Source organism: Octodon degus, unplaced genomic scaffold (genome assembly GCF_000260255.1).
Source record: "Octodon degus isolate 3935 unplaced genomic scaffold, OctDeg1.0 scaffold00643, whole genome shotgun sequence".
NCBI lineage: Eukaryota > Metazoa > Chordata > Mammalia > Rodentia > Octodontidae > Octodon > Octodon degus.
In genome coordinates, this window is record NW_004525219.1 from 33,926 (window position 1) to 47,186 (window position 13,261).

Genomic DNA, 13,261 nt, shown 5'->3' on the forward strand with positions numbered 1-13,261 from the left:
GTCCTTCTAAATTAGAAATGTGAAGAATATTAATGTTCTGGTCAACGTCTGTCATTATTATGACACTGGAAAAAGCCATAGGCACCTTCATAGTAGGAAAAGGCTGAGACCACGGTTGACAGGAAATTATGGTCACATCTTCACCCATATCCACCACCCCATAAAACATTTCCATCTATTTTTAGCTGTAGCTCAGCTCTTTTATACCCTAGGAACGTGTTAAAAACATCCTACTTCCCATGCTTTCCAGCTCCCCCCAGACATTCTATGGGAGCAGCACAATCTTTTATATATGAAAGGAGTAATGACTATGCTATACAGTCTCCTGCCTCAATTTGATATGGTTGTAGGGTTTGCATCATAGCCATCATCACAACTTTACAGAGCCTATCAACCCCGTTTGTATTATAATCCCCTTAGAAGTTAAACTGGTTTGCACACACACAAAACAACCATTCCATCAAGTGGAGGCCAACAAATCCTAATTCTAAGTTTCTGGACTCCTCAGACAGGGATAGCATAACATTTTCCAGGAAGGGCATAGCTGGTGCTAGGCTAATGCTGGTGGCAGAAAAGAGAACATTAGCTGTGCTGGAACATGGTCATAGCCCCCGCTGAGTGGCCATGCCTAAGGACACCTTCTATGGCTTGTCACTGGGTTCCTGGATGAGCCCAAACTGAATTTTCACAATGGCATCAAAGGTGGGCAGTTTTTGTGATACTTTGATTGACACTGATTAGCCAACTACCGCCCGTTCCAACATCAAGGTCAGATGTACAGCATTTCCTAAAGCACTAGGCTTTTGTTCTATCTGGTTCTCAGTTCTTGTTTCTCCTGACTATTTTCATTTTTCATGTGTCCAATTTTGCCACATGTAACGCATTTAACTTTCTTTGGACTGAAAAGTGCAAGTTCCTTTTAAAGCGGCTGCAAGCAACCTTGCTTTAAAATTTTCTCATCCCATATCCAGATAGGCTGTATATGCTCATCTAAAGTAGTGGCCTGAGGGCTGAGGAGATAGCTCAATAGAATAAGCACTTGCCTGGCAAGCTCAGGGTCCTTAGTTTAATCCTCAGTACCACAAAAAAAATTACATAAATAAAGTAGCGGCCTGAGATCTTAGTAACTTGTACAACCTGCTTCTGTTCTGGATGAGCCTTGTCATAAAATGACATTTGTAATACTAAGTTCCTCAAAGCAGGCTGTGACATTTTTTGGCTCTTCTTTTCATCTGGCTACAAATTCTACTAGGTACTTTAAATGACCTGAGCTACAGAGAGAATGGTTTGGCCAGGAAGGGTAACCTTTTCCCATGTTTTGAGGCAACATATTCTTGTCTGGACAACTGCAATATCATCATATTTTACCTGTTGATTAATGCCATGCCAAAGTTGGAACTGGTTGATTAGCATGGAAATGGCAGCAGGCCAGTGATTCTGCCTCATCTCGGCACCAAGGTTTCAACTGAAGAAATTCAGCTGAACTGAGCACTATGCACCCAGCCATTTCCCAATCCAGAGATATTAAACAGTCAGATTGAGCCAATCCTAAAATCAAACCAAAAGTGTTGGGGGAATTGGCTCCTTATGAAATACAAACATTTGTCAATTCTTTAATGGTTAAAATTTAATGAAGCATGATCATATCAAAAATCACTTTGGGGATTTTGCTGATCACCTGACTTGGTAGTTGAGTAACTGTAACCTGGTACATAGCAACACCCTGCCTGACAGTCATCCATCTCACCTTCCTCTTTGGCTTGTGCCAAAGCCTTTATGGCTGTAGTCATGGGTAATGCTTTTTATACATTTAACTGAATCTGATCTAGGAAACAATTAGATTTATCATATATTGGGCTGAGGATTGTACTTCTCCTTGAGATTTAAAAAAAGAGAGGAAGGTGGCAGGAAATCTGACTTCATTTTCTTATGGACAATTTTGGATAAGGCAGGGTTTAGTGTAGCAGAAAGGTTTCCTGATGATCCATAACTCCCTTTGTCCACTGTAGTTGATCCCTCAACCTGAAGCAGTAGAGTTGCCTCAGGCAAATTTTCATAAGATTCAAAATCAGACACAACTTAGCCTTTTTTTATTGCTCACATCCTTCAAAATCCCCTGTTCTGATTCTGATTCCATGGGTTCCTTTTTGTATTTTTACGGAAGGGTCTACAGGATGTTTAGGGTCCCACTACTAGATTGGACTCATAGTGATCTGCCTGTTTACAGCCTCCCAAGAGCTGGGATTACAGGCGCACCACCAGGCCCAGTTTTGTCCATGGGTTCTAAAGCCAAGGCTATGGTGAGACTGAAAACAGTGGGATCACAATGAGTCAGAGCTATGTAGTTGGACTCTGTACCAATACCAAATGCATTTAAAGGGGCCTGCCCCTTAGCTCAGTTCTTTAAGTGGCTGCTTCAACAGAGCCGTCAGGTTCAGGTTGCTGTGGTTCGATCCCCACAACTCAAGCCAGCCAGTCATGCCTTGAAGGCATTCAGAGCACAAAAAAAAAATTAAAAAATAAAATAAAATAAAACACCAAATACATTTAAAAGAAAAACCATTATGGCCCTTGAATTCAAACTATGCAGGGTCCTTTCTACTTTTCTCTCAGTCCAGGAAGTTTACATTTGTAATCACATGAGTAAATTATTGGAATCTCAGCAAATTGATTCCAATCTACTACACCCAGTGCAGGCCAGGGAGAGAATAAAGGCACTACAGCATATGTGTACTTTTGGGGAGCCAAGGGGTCCTAAATCCAACCATGATGATGGCTACCTGGAACAAAGGCCTTGACCCAAGGCCAAACTCAGATTTTAGTCATTCAGGAAGAAAGGAGTGGCTTGAGGATAAGTGACTGTGAAAATGCCTGAAGTAGGTGAGTATCATAAGATGTGCCAGGTAGGAGAACTACATTTACCTCTGCAATATGCAGAGAGAAGGATGTGCAGAGAGTAATCTGTACTACATAATTGAGATAGTAGCTAATGTTTTGGGGTTGGTGCTTCAGCTCTGGTGTATAATCTTTCAAGCCTTAGGAAGTCATAGCCTCTATCTCGAGGCTCAATCCCATCTGACAGCATGGAACTTGACTTTTCATCCCATCTCTACCAAGCTCACACTAGGGAGCTGCAGGTCCGTATTCCAGGGAAACATGCCTGCCACCTTCGAAGACTACTCAGCACCCTAGCTAGACCAATGCACATTGCATAAAGCCAATTTAAAAGTCCTACCCAGTCCTTTGCATGGAAATAGGGTCAGGCTCAGCCAAAATGGAGACACCTGCTCTTCTTTCAAGAAGACTAGCCCAGGTGGCCCTCCACACAAGACACTATTGATGTTTCGTATCAAAGCAAACAATTCTTTAAAAACTGTTGTTTTACTTTCATCTGAGCTCTTTAACAAAGTTTCTAGAACTTAAATATATTCTTTTTGTAGAGATGGAGAATTTCGCATTGTAAACCTGCTTAAAACTCCCAGGGAACTGACTTACCTACACACTTGTCCTCTCTGATCCACTGGGCACTGAAATTCGTTCCCCAATTCTTGAAGGCTTGTTTTCAAGTCCCTATTTGGCATGGAGCAGGGAAACGTTGGTTTCTTCAGAGTGACAGCTCCCAAAAACAAGGAGTGGTGGATGAAAAGAGAGAAAGAAAGACAATTATGACATTGGGCCAAGTTGTGCTACAGCCTCTAGGACTGAAGCCTCAGTTGCTCTTTTCTCCAGCCTTTTATTAAGATTATTTAACATGAAATTGTAATAGAGTAAATAAGAGGAACAATCAACAAGGTTAGAGAGGACTTTATACTGTAACTCTCCCTGGGAATGTACTTGGCCTTTCCAGCCATGAAAGAACCTGTGGTTCCTTTGGACAAATCGCAGCACCACATCCTGTCCCAGCAACATTCCACGTGGACTAAGGTACTGGTTTCTTTTGGAAGTTTTGTGGTTCTTCTTTTTATCTTTGAGACACGGTCTTGCTATACAATTCAGGCTGGCCTTGAGCTTTCTTTCTTGCTCAGGTTGGTCTCAAACTCACAGTGATCCACCTGCCACAGCCTCTGAGGGGTAGAATTACAGGCATGTGTCACCAAGCCTGACTGTCCTATTTTCATTTCCTTTTACAATAATGCTTTTGCTAGACTTCCTCCAGAGCAAGTAGTCACATGGCCTGGCTAGAGTCAAAGTCCCAAACAGGTTAGACATTGTAGGATACACTGTGGCATGTCCTTCTTCACATTGTTTGCGTATTTTTATATTTACTTAGTTTTGGTTTCACTTATTTCTTATTCTACTTATTGTGATGCAATTGGTGTCTGGGCTCTTTCCCTCTTCTCAAGTTCCTGTCTGGTTTCTTCACCTCAAGCCCCCAAGTCACACTATTGTCTTCTTTCTTGTGTTTTTTTTCCTCACTGTACAAGTGCCTGCTGTGAAGGTTTACTATTCTATGTACTACTCTGTTCCTGAGTCCCTGTTACCTTCTCTTGTGCTGACCCTCTGTCCTCCCCATCCTACTCTTTTTGTGTTTCCATATCTCACCCCAACCCCTGCCCTCCAACACCTCTTTTCCATGATACAAGTACAGAAACCAATCCATAGGATCTGAGAGCCACACAGCTTCCTTTATTCACAAAGCACTTCTCCTTACCCCTGAGTTTCATCCATGCCAGCAAAAATATTGGCTTAAAATTCTCAAAATTTACCAGAAACTCAAATAACTTTTCCAACACAATCTGATGCCATATCTAGTTCTTCACTTCAACTACCACTATTCACACCTGCCAACCACCCCTTTATTGACTCCTCTTCCACCTACCCTTCAACTTCTTCCACTGCTGTCGCCTGCTACGCTGCAGAACAACTATTAACCCTAAACAAACATAGTCTGTATAGAGTATGTTTTATTTTTGTGGAGGTTTTTTTTCTTTCATTTTATGTATCTGGTACAGGATCTCATTATGTAGCTCAGACATGTAATGATTGTCCTGTTTTCAGCCTCCCTATCACTGGGCTTGCATGTATGTGCCACCATATCTGGATTCAGTCTGCCTCCGAAAACGAAAAAGTCACTGGAAAAACAAAAAATCCCATATAAAAGACAAACTTGAGGCTTTTACATGTAAATGCATACAATTTATACTCATACGGGAAATAAATGAGACCTGCATATTTAACCACCATATTGTCTCCCTGGAATAAGAACCAGGAAGAGTAAATAAAATCTGAAGGTTACAACAGGGAGTGTGAAACGGAAAGAAATGGTTCTATGGAAGGAACAACTGGGCTGAATGGAAAGGAAAAAGAGAGACAGACAGACAGGCAGACAGACAGACACACTGACACAAAAACAGACAAAGAGAGACAGAGAGACAAGGGAAGGGAAAAATATTTATATGTAAATACACAGGAATATTTTAGATAATTGTACTGCTGATTTCTAATGGTCTATTGAAAGGAGTAGTTAATGTTTAAATTTTTTTCTTCTTTTTAATTTTTTGGGCTAATTTTGGATGATCATTTCGGGTAAGCTGAACAGCTAATTTGAAAAAAAAAACAATATGCAATATAACAACCATTGTTGAATTTCTACCATTTTGTTTAATTAAATTCTGCATAGTTTCTAATATATTTTAACTATTTTTATTCTTAGTCTCTAAAAAAATAAATAAACTAAGGAAAAAGTTAAAATAACCCATTAAAATAACCACTTCTCCAAGCAAACTAAAAAGTCTGAAAAGAATTGGAGAAAAGTACTTCATATTCCTTATGGTTTCTGTCTAGTTGTCACCCCAAAGCCTCATGCAAGCCTGGGGCAGACTTCTAGAGTGTAACATCAACTCATGATCCAATGCGACTATGGGTGTGCTGCTTAAACTATAAGTGTGAATACTGCTCCCAGCCTGGGGCGATAGCCTGAATGGTCTTAAAGGGGAGACCACCTTCCTCTCTGTAGCCATTGTGGCTGCTACTCCTCCCATATGCTCTTGTTCTTTGTCACCACAGTGAAAGGTTGCTCTCTGCCATGAGCCACTCTGCTTTGGAGCCAACCGAGTATAAAATGAAGCCTCGGGAACTGTCAGCTAAATAAACCTTCCCTTCCTTCATTTTGAGTGTCAGATATTTGTCCCAGCCATGAGAGAAGAGTAAATGAGACAGAATCTTCTACCAGCAAAGGTGAGTCGGTGCTATGACTAAACCTGATGACGTGGATTATGAGCTTTTCAGAATGGCTTATGGAAAGACACAGGAAATGTTTGGAGACATGGGTTAATTGTGACTACTAAGTACTCAGAAAAAAGTCTGCTCTCTAGAATATATAAGGAACTAAAATATTAAGGCCCCAAAATTTAAAGGCCCAGTCCAGAAATGGGCATCCAGAATGAACACACACTTCTCAGAGGATGAAATTAAAGAAGTGAATAAGTATATGAAAAAATGCTCCACATCACTAGCCATCTGTGAAATGCAAATTAAAACAACATTGAGATATCATCTCACCCCAGAAAGAATGGCTATCATAAAGAAATCCATCAACAACAAATGTCAGAGAGGCTGTGGGGAAAAGGTACCCTTCTCCACTGCTGGTGGGAATGTAGACTGGTGCAAGCGTTATGGAAATCAGTGTGGAGACTCCTTAAAAAGCTAAGACTCAAAATCCCATTCAAGCCAGCTATCTGCCTCCTGGAAATTTTCCCAAGGAACTGAAAACATCATATCATAGTGATATATGTGTGCCTATATTTATAGCTGCACAATTTGTGATAGCCATATCTTGGAAACAACCAAGATGTCCATCACCTGAGGAATGGATGAAAAAGATGTGGTACTTTTATACCCTGGAGTATTATTCAGCCATAAAGAATGATAAACTCAAAGCCTTTATGTTTAAGTGGATGCCACTTGAAGATATACTCATGAGAGAAATAAACTAGACCTACATAGGTAAGTATCATATAATTTCCCTAGTATAAGAACTCGAAAGAAAAAATATAAATAGAAAGGTATAACACAATTAAAAGAAAATGAGAACTTGAGGATTTGACAATGAAGAGAGAGCAAGAAAAAAAGCTAGGAAACATGGCATGGCCAAAGCCATACATTTGTATGTACAAGATGGGTAAGGCAATGATCTTGAGAATCTTCAGCAGGTTTTCAAAACTAGCAGTTAATTGGTAGGATTCTCACCCTGACTAACTATATATGCTGATACCTGTGAACTAAGCAACTGCACTGAAGATAGCAATGTGTAATAGTAAGGGCATGCTTGGAATGCCTGTCATTTTGGTCTTCAAAATACGTACTGTTGGGGCCAGGGAGATGGCTCAGTAGAATAAGCGCTTCCCTGGCAGTGCAAGGGCCTAAGATCAATCCCCAGTTCCACCAAAATAAATAAATAAATAAATAAATAAGTATTTTTTTCTCATGACATACCAATTTCTGTCATACTTTCTCTCAAGTAAATGCTGGTTTAAAAGAACAGTGTAAGAAATGAAAACACCAAACAAGAGAAAAAGTGTCACAGGACTGTCCTGCTACAATGCTGTATATGGTTAGATTTCTAAATTTTGTGTAAAAATATGTAATTGTTTACTCTTATTTGTTTAACTTTTTTATTTTTTACTTTTTTTCTTCATCTTTTAGGGACTTCAATTTAACATATCAATACTTGATGGAAAATACCTGTTCCATGTTATGCCTAAAATGTTTGATATTCAGATAGATAGTGAGGTTTAACCCAACTGCATTGTCTGTAGGGTAATAATAATAAGATTCTCTTCTGGATGGTTAACAACCTAAGTCTGCAGACCAAAAATTAGAGGTAAAAAAGGGCTTCAAGGAAAGCCAGCATTTTGGCCCTAACCTTTCAAGGTCAATGAAGACTCAGGACATAGGAGAACCTATATTGTAACATTTTTTAACTCAGTTGTGCCTCACATTTTCTGATCAAGGAGATTATGGGGCCACAGAAGAATGTGATTGATGATGTAGGGTGTGCCTAAGGACAGTCACATGGAAACTAAACATTCTCTCAGGCTTTCACAGAGAGTAAATTTGTCAAGGAATGGGCATGACTCATCCACATGGTTGATACTGACAAAGGATCTACAAACTGCTGTACAGGGTTTCAGGAAAAATCCTGAGGGAATTTGACTGACCTTGTCAGACACAGAAGTTACATTACCTGATATATAGGTCTTGCTTTATCTTGGTCCTCACCATTTAGCAGAAATGTGTAGAATGGAGGTATGAGAAGTGAAGCCATGTTAATATGCTGAGCTGTGGAAGGCTCAAGTCATCAGATTCAGACGTTGCCAGTCCTGTGGATAGCCCACTACTATTGTGGGCTACTGGACTATATTGGAATATTTTGCTGAATTTATGCACCTACAATATTTGGATGACAATGGAATACTCATCTCTGACAAAACTGAACAAAAAAAGTGATATAAATGAAGGACAACTTTGTATCTATATATACAAAATAGGACAGATACATAGCTATTTTCTCTTAATTTTATAAGAAGAATGATCTGTACTAATAGGGTTTGGACAGGACATCATGTATGCTTCTTGTGCTATGAATGGCTACTACAAAGACAACAATATACAATGTACTAATTGTTGTAACTCTTCTGCTAACCTGTTTTGAAGCTGTTGCATTGAATTTTTTTCTCAGTAAAATTAATTTTTTTCAAAAAGTATAAAAAGTAAAGCCATATTAACATGCTGAGATGAAAAAGATTCAAATCAACAACTTCTGACATTGCCAGTCTTATGGAAAACCCACTACTATTATGGAGTACTGGGCTATATTGGAATATTTTGTGAAATTCGCTTACCTACAATATTTAAATGACAATGAAATACCCTTCTCTGACAAAACTAAACAAAAAAGGGGATAAAAAAAGAATGACCATTTTGGATCTGTATATTCAAAATAGTTAGGATAGATATACAGCAACATTCTCTTAACTCAATGACTATAAATATTTGTTATAATGTTTGTGGACAAGATATCATGTCTGCATCTTGTACAATGAATAACCACTAAGACAACAATATGCAATGTATTTATTATTGAAACTGTGCTACTAATAGGTTTTTTTTTAATTTATTTTATTTATTTATTTATTTATTTTACTGTGTGTGTGTGTGTGTGTGTGTGTGTGTGTGTGTGTGTGTGTGTGGCCAGCTCAGCCCACTAGGGGGCGGGGCTGGCTAGCATGTGGTGCTGGGGGATTGAACTGCGGTCCCTGTGCTTTGCTAAGCTTGTTCTAAGTAGGTGCTTTAGACCACTGAGCCATCTCACCAGCCCTACTAATAGGTTTTGAAACTGTCTCATTACTATTTCTCAATACAATTACTTTTTTAAAAAAATAAATAAAACTTTTCAATGTAAATTTAAAAGTCTGAAAGGGATTGGCGTAAAACACTTCATGTTTCTTATGGTTTCTGTCTAGTTGTCACCCGAAACCCTCAAGCAAACATGGGACAGACTTCTAGAGTTTAAGATCAACTCATGATCCACTGGGACTATGGGTGTGAGTGCTGCTGGGATTATGGGTGTGAGTGCTACTCCCAGCCTGGGGCCATAGCCTGAATGCAACTTAAGGGAGATCAACTTCTCTGTAGCCATTGTTGCTGCTACTCCTCCATTTGCTCTTGCTTTTTCTCACCACCATGAAAGGTTGCTGTCTGCAATGTGCCACTCTGTCTTAGAGCCAGTTGAGTAACGACTGAAAACTCCAGTAACTATGAGATAAATAAACCTTTCCTTCCTTCATTTTGAGTGTCAGGTATTTGTCCCAGCAATGGGAAAAGAGTAAATGAGACAAAATCTGCTACCAGCAAAGTGGGGTCGGTGCTATGACTAAACCTGGTGATGTGGATTATGAGCTTTTCGGAATAGCCTATGGGAAGAGATAGGAAATGTTTGGAGAGATTTCCCAGTTAGGATGAGCTTGAATATCTTCAGCTGTTTTGTTTGGGAGATTCTGGTCAGAGCTCAGAAGGCTAGAATGCTGATAGAAATCCTGCCCATAACAACCAGGCTAGGGTGCTTTTTTCTGGGAAAAAGTACTACAGTGATTGCTGGACTCCAGATGATTTGTGTTTGGACTTGGCAGAACCTTGTCTTCCTTTTTGTTCGTGGCCAGAGACTGCCTGAGTGTGATTTTGAGCATGATGGACTGATTAATCTTTCAAAAGAAATTTCAAAGCAGTCAAATATTGACGGAGCGGTATGGTTGGTACTGGGGACTTTCAGTCAGGTTTCTGTTGAGAACCAAGAGAGCAAAGAGCATGGCAGGATGATTTAAAATGTGAGTTTGGCGAGAAAGGAAGCTCCAATAAAGCTGTGGAATGCAATGACAGAGTTGAGAAGACCTCCACTGCCATGAAGAAGCCAGAGAATAGAAAGGATGGCCTGAAGGGATCACAGGAGGCAGTAAGTCTCTACCCTTCGCAGTCTCAGGATGGCAAGGAGAGGGACTTTGCCTTGCCAGGAAAGCTGAAGAACCCTATGTTCCAGAATGGCATCCACAGCCACACCAGGTTTCAGAATGGCTCTGGCAAGGAGAATTTATTCCTCAGAATGACAATTAGAGTGCTCAGTGATCCAAGCACTCAACCGCTACAGCCAAGAAAGAAGGAAGCCTGGCTACTGCTCCAGCTGGAAGCAGGCCTTTGCATCATCCATGCAGCACTGGTTTTAGGCACTTGCAGAATACAGTTCTGAGGTTATGAAGGCTTCCACCTCGATTTCAGAAGGCCTGGGAGGCCAGGGGGTGTGCTCCTGGGAGGACAGCGAGTGAAGCTGTGCATGAGAAGCCTGTTCGGTGGAAACCTCAGAAGTATGGAAAAGCCAGGAATGTGGATCATCTAAGGAAAACTGCAAGGAGCGATCAAAGCCAGCCTGAGAGAGAAGCCAAGGGAGCTACCGCGAAGAGTGCCATAGGGGTAGAGCCACATACCAGTCACAATCTGCCACAGATTTCTTTTGTTTTTCACACACAAGTTGGTGATTCTTGTTGTAACTCAAACATGAGGCAGGCTCGAAAAGAAAAGAAGCACTTTATTTTAGCTGGTACCCAGTGGCAGACACACCCACAAGATGCTGAGGTGCACGCCGGGAGGATGAGGGGAGTGGGTATTTAAGCCAATAAACCACAAAAGCTGACGTCAAGGGTTCATCTAGGGGCTACAGTTGAGAAGCTGCCTGTTTCCAATGAAAAATAACAGGTGCAGTGGTGCGTACAGTTTGTAGCTGGGAACGAAGGCAAGAACAAGACATTGGGCCGGAACTAGATTCAGGTGTGCACAAAGGACAGCATGAGAAAGTCCCAACTGCAGGTTCTCAAGTAGAGAACGAGGCACAGTGGAAAGTTACAGCATTTAGAATGGCGCATACAGAACAAGATGGCGGCGCATATGTCAGGTTATAACAATTAATAAAGTTACAGTGGAAGCATACAGAGTTACAAAATTGGAATCAGTTGCACAGGTTATAACAATTCTTTATTATGTAGAGAATAAGCAAAACCACAGAGTCATTCTTTTAGAAACTCCCTACATTCCCAGGAATGTATCTGGTAATGCAGGTAGCATAATGAAAAATATTAGCTGATTTACACCCATGTCATTAAATAAGATGCAAGCTCCACTTTGAAAACTGTAATATTCATTAGGACCCAGAATTAGAAAAGGCCCAGCTTCAAGGGTTCTAATTTCCATGGGCTGAGTACTCCCAGTTCTCCAAGTTTGAAAACCTTCCTTAGCTCGGGAATGTCCATCATTCTCTGCAGCTTCTGACCTCTTCAGTTCCAGTCAAAAACCAAAAACTTCAAGGGGTTCGAGTTAAGGCCACCTTGTTTAATAAGTTTTTCATTCTCCCTAGAGTTCCCACACTCACATGAACCACACGCTCCTGCAGCAACTTTACCTACTCCTGGACCTTTATATGTTTTGCAGACAATTTTATAATGTCTCTGTCTCCTCTGAGTGTTGTCATCAACCTAATGAGCTCCAGAGCTTGGGCGGCAGAGCTGCAAAAGATCAGCATCAGGATAGACTTCTTCTCATTGTGGTTTTTCCGAAGTTTTACCCACTTAGGACAAATTTTTTTAAGTGTGATGAAAAACTGTGAGTCAAGTCTTTGAACTTGAGGAAACAAGAATCTGGTAGGTTCTGTTCTTTGAATTCAGTCACTGAGCAATTGCTGCTGTAATAGTTATTCATCAGCATCTGTAGATCTTCAGATGTCCCTGGTTTTCACTCTAATTTTGCATAAAGATCAGTGATTTTCTTCTTTTTCATCTTCCTGTTCTTGGTGGCATCTTCATTTGTTTCCTTTGGTTGTATCAAAAAACATTCTTTAGGCTGTTCAGTTGGGTTTTTTTTTCTTTTTTTCCTTTTTTGGTGTTTTTTTTATGATATAGGAACTGAAGCTGTCTCTTGCAGTGTCATTTTTGTTTGTCCTCCTCCTTCGCCATCTGATGATTCTCCAAAACAGCACACAAACAAAGCAAGTTTAAATATCATGATGACAAATTTTATTGTTAAAATTTTAATGGCAATGCAGACAATTTCATTTCTCCATCTAGTTATATTGTCCTGTTTTGTTTCACAATAAACTTTGAGAAAGACTAGCCTTCACTGGTACTTCTTGCGCTGGGCTGCTGGCTGCTCCTGCTGGCTGATTTTCCCACCACTCATCTCTGAGATCCTGTGTCATGGCCACGTGAGACTGAAGAGAGTAGACCACACAAAGCAATGGTAGCATGAAATGTGGCAGCCACGGAGCTGTGACCAGCATCACCACACGTGGAGCCCCTGCCAGTTGCTGCCACAGATTTCTTCAGATGTTCCACAAGCAACCCATTGTGTTTGTCCCTGTGCTTGGTATCCTGCTGTGTGTATCTTTTGGAATGGTCATGTTTATTTTGTGCAATTGAATGCTGGAAGTGTTTAACATTTCTTTCTTTTTTTAAAAAGAAAAAAAAAGGTCTCACAGCTAAGTGTTTGCCTTGGATCTTGGAGGAGAGCTGGGACTTGGACTTTTGAGCAATGCTGAAAGTGTAGGAATTTGGCAACTCTTAGAGATGGACTAAAATGTCTTTTGCACAAAGCAATGAGCATCAGTCTTTCCATGTCCAGGGGTGGAATGTTATGGTTTGTGACTGTTGTCCCCGCAAAGCCTTGTGCAATCATGGCACAGACTTCTAGAGTTTCAGATCAACTCATGACCCACTGGGATTAT

General features: G+C 40.5%; 1 pseudogene; it reads right to left on the bottom strand.

Moving 5' to 3' along the window:
- Window positions 1-11,699: 11,699 nt before the first annotated feature.
- Window positions 11,700-12,736, bottom strand: LOC101571359 (annotated as a pseudogene).
- Between the last annotated feature and the right edge of the window lie 525 nt (window positions 12,737-13,261).